This window comes from Dipodomys merriami, unplaced genomic scaffold (genome assembly GCF_024711535.1).
Source record: "Dipodomys merriami isolate MVZ:Mamm:240054 unplaced genomic scaffold, mDipMer1.0.p SCAF_12, whole genome shotgun sequence".
Taxonomy (NCBI): domain Eukaryota; kingdom Metazoa; phylum Chordata; class Mammalia; order Rodentia; family Heteromyidae; genus Dipodomys; species Dipodomys merriami.
Window position 1 is genome coordinate 7,566,943 of NW_027202493.1, and position 4,413 is coordinate 7,571,355.

Consider the following 4,413-nt stretch of genomic DNA (forward strand, 5'->3'; position numbering starts at 1 on the left):
AGCTAAACAAGCAAGTATGAAATCCTGGCTTCAAACCCTAGTACTAGAAAAAATAAATAGGAATAACAAAAGAGCAGTAAGAATTTTATAGTGATTCGTGGGATCCTGTGTCAAGTATGAGGTTCCATTACTTATGATTTATCCCTATCTAATAAATTTATATATTAAAAGATGTGTGTGTGTGTGTGTGTGTGTGTGTGTGTGTGTGTGTGCCCTTATGATATATTTGCTAATAGCTCTGGAAAACTTGGCCCCTTGGCTATAGTGAATAAATTAATGGCTTGTGTAAGTGTCCACAGGAAAAGCAAGTTGATTGTTAACCCTGCCCATATGTAAATTACCAGGTGTGTAAGGGCTTCCCTATGTTACTTTCCATAACAGTCTCTCTTAGAATGGGCCTGTTGCAGTAAGAGAATGCAGACATAAGTTTCTATATAGATCCAGTGAAATCAGGGTAATTGAGGGATGGGTTTGACTTGGGAGGAATTGAGAATGATGGAAGAGATGGTATCAAAGAAGATTCATTGTACTTATAAACAGTTTTGTTGAATGATAATCCCTTTGTCCAACTACTTAAAGATAATGAGATACACACACACACACACACACACACACACACACACACACACATTAGCAAGACATTCAGTTAATCTTTGACAGCTGTGCTGCAAAGACATCCTTCTTTCAGTCATAAATTCTTAGTCACCGAGCATGTAAGCTCACCCTCTGGAGTCTGAGAAGGAAAAAAAATGATAGCTTTGTGCTCACCTATGCCCCACCAGACTGATTGTGTGGGGGAGAAGTCAGCAGGACTGCTCCGAGTCCAGCTGCTTGGACTGGTGTTGGAAAATGTTGAATAATCATATTGCCTATTTCTGCTCAATTGCTCTAATTTATTATCTGAGGCATTCTGAATGCTAATGAAAACTACCTATCATGCCAGGCCATGTCACTCTACTTTATGATCTTATTAAAATCTCAGCATTTCTTTGCCCAGTGACAATGTGTAGAGAAGGGGACAGCTGTCTTCCCAGGCTCCAGTGTGGTTCATATACCCGCCTTCTCACTACTAACAGCTGAATGATTTAGGCCAAATGAGCAGCCTAGGAGTGATATTTTTATACTCATGACAGGATTATATAACATAGAGAATGGCCATTAGTGAATACAAAGAAATAAGCAGGAAGAAAAGCAGGTGAAGAATGGGCGAGTAAATCTTCAGGTCTGACTTTTTGTAATAAAATGCACTTCGAGTTTAGATTTAATGAGCTGGTTATCTTACCAAAAGGGAAAGAGGAAGCTATTGCAAGAGCCCTACAACTTTTCTTTATGTGTGTGTGTGTGTGTTATTGTAAAAATACTGTACAGAGTGGTTACAGTTACATGAGTAAGGTAATGAGTACATTTCCTACAATCATTGTTGCCTCCTCCTTTGTTTTTCCCTACCATCCCTTCACTCCCCACCTCCCCAACTCTTCCCTCCCCCCAAGTTGTAAAGTTTCTTTGCAACACAGTGTACAAAATGTACAAGTACATCTCATTTTTACAATGGGTCAACCTGTATCCTTATTTTGTTATTTCCCTTCCCCTCCCCAAATTAGAAAAATGTATATACAAGTTGCAGGGCACTGGAATAAAATACAGTGAAAATAGGAGCTATACCCTGGGGGAAGAATATACAAAAGAAACAAAAGAAATCACATAGTACATTATAAAAATGTAAAAAAAATGATAGTAAGAAGCTGGGTGCCGTTGGCTCATGCCTATAATTCTACCTACCCAGGAGGCTCAGATCTGAGGATCATGGTTTATAACCAGCCCAAGCAAGAAACTCCATGAGACTCTTATCTCCAATAAACCACTAGAAAACCGGAAATGGCGCTGTGGCTCAAGCAGTAGAGCACTTGCCTTGAGCTGAAGAGTGCAGGGATAGTGCCCAAGCCCAGAGTTCACGCCCCACAATCAACAAAAAAAGAAATAATAAGAAAGAATAAACCACTTGTGTGCCTGTCTTGGGGTTCATTTCACTTAACATCATTTTATATTGTCATGTATACATAGCTTTTGACCCTTTCTGCTTGTTCTAGACTTATACTACTTATTGCAAATAAAGGAAACCATGGGACCTATATTTCTTTGGGCCTGGCTTACTTCAATTAATATAATTTTTTCCAAGTCTTTCCATTTCCTTACAAATGGGGTGGTGTCATTCTTTCTGATGGAGGCATATAATTCCATTGTGTGTATGTGTGTGTGTGTGTGTGTGTGTGTGTGTGTGTGTGTGTGTGTGTGTGTGTGTGTGTATCACATTTTCTTGATCCATTCATCTACTGAGGGACAGCTGGGTTGGTTCCATATCTTAGCTATGGTGAATAATGCTGCAATAAACGTGTTGTGCTGGTAGCTTTAGTATAGCCTTATTTGTTTTCATTTGGGTAAATGCCCAAAAGTGGGATTGCTGGGTCATAGGAGAGCTCTATGTGGAGTCTTTTGAGGAACCTTCATACTGCTTTCCAAAGTGGTTGAACAAGTTTACACTCCCACCAACAACGGAATAGGGTTCCCTTCTGTCCACATCCCCTCCAGCATCTGCTGTTATTAGAGTTCTTGATTATAGACATTCTAAGTGGGGTGAGGTGGAATCTCAATATTGTTTTGATTTGCATTTCTTTTATGGCTCGAGTGGTTGAGCATTTTTTCATGTGTCTATTGGCCATCCTTCTTTCCTATTCAGAGAAGTTTCAAGTCTTTAGCCCACTTATTTATTGGGCAGTTGTTTCTTTGAGTATTTGGTGTTGGGGGATTTAGTTTTTTGAGTTCTAAGTATATTTTAGATATGAAGCCCTTGTCCATTGTACAGCTAGTGAAGATCTCCCAATCCGTGGGCTTTCTATTGATCTTGCTAGCCAGGTCCTTTGCCATGCAGAAACTCTGCAGCTTCATGCAATCCCATTTGTCCAACCTTTCTTTGATTTATTGTGTTTCTGGGTCTCTATTAAGAAAATTTCGGCCTGTGCCAAGGAGCCCTAAAATTCCTCCTAATCCTTTCTGTAATGTTTTCAGGGTGTCTGCTTTGACTTTGAGGTCTTTGATCCATTTGGAGTTGATTCTGATGCAGGGTGATATATAAGGATCTAATTTCAGTTTTTTTATGGGTGATTAACCAATTATGCCATCACCATCTACTGAAGAGGCTGCCTATCTTCCATTCTATTTTTTTAGCTCCCTTATCAAAGATTAGGTGACTATAAGTCTGTGAGTTCATTTCTAGGTCTTCAGTTCTATTCCATTGGTCCTCAGGTCTGTTCTTGTGCCAGTACCAAGCTGTTTTGATTACTATAGGTTTGTAGTAGAGCTGAAGTTTGGTATTGATATTCCTCCAGCACTGTCCTTTCTGCTAAGGATTGATTTTGCTATTCGGGGTCTTTTATTATTCCATATGAACTTTTGGATTGCTTCTTCTATTTCCTTGAAGAATGAGGTTGGAATATTTGTAGGTATCACATTGAATTTGTAGATAGCCTTTGGAAATATTGTCATTTTCATGATGTTAATCCTCCCAATCCAAGAGCATGGGAGGTTTTTCCACTTCCTAAGTTCTGCTTTAATTTTCTTTTTTAGGTTTTTGAAGTTTTCATCGTAGAGGTCCTTTACTTCCTTAGTTAACTCCTAGGTATTTTATTTTTGGTGGGGCTATTACAAAAGGAGTTGCTTTCCTGATTTCAGCTGCACTCTTCTCATTCTTGGCATCTAGAAAAGTCATTAATTTTTGAGGATTAATTTTATATCCTGCTACTTGGCCAAAGTTTCAAATCAGCTCAAGTAAATTGGGCGTGGAGTCCATGGTATTCTTTAAATACAAGATCATGTCATCTGCAAAGAGGGAGAGTTTCACTTCATCTTTCCCTATTTGGATCCCCTTTATGTTTATCTCTTGTCTTATTGCTGTAGCTAGGCATTCTAATACTAAATTGAAGAGAAGTGGAGAGAGTGGACATCCTTGTCTCATTCCTGAGTTTAGAGGAAATGGCTTTAACTCAAAAATATGGAACTTCACGAATTTTCTTCACAAATTTGCATGTCATCCTTGCACAGGGGCCATGCTAATCCCCTCTGTATCATTCCAATTTTAGTATAAGTGCTGCCAGAGAGAGCACTCTACAGCTTTTCTTAAGACATACTGGATTGCCAAGAGGAGACCAGGCCTTTGGAATAGGGACAGGCTCAAGGCTCTTGTGGTGGTGTGTTATGTGGCTAGAAAGGAGCCCTGTGGACAATTAGCCTTCAGATATACAATCTTGTAACCAAGAAGAGAACCCAGGAGTGTATGCCTGCCAACCGGATAGGATTAGAGCTGAAGAACTGTCAACTTCTATGTTGAAATAAGACTAGCTCTGTCTTGCTGTCACCATA

General features: G+C 39.4%; 1 pseudogene; it reads right to left on the minus strand.

Annotated features, from left to right (window-relative positions):
• Positions 1–4,039: 4,039 nt before the first annotated feature.
• Positions 4,040–4,157, minus strand: LOC138823454 (U6 spliceosomal RNA; annotated as a pseudogene).
• Between the last annotated feature and the right edge of the window lie 256 nt (positions 4,158–4,413).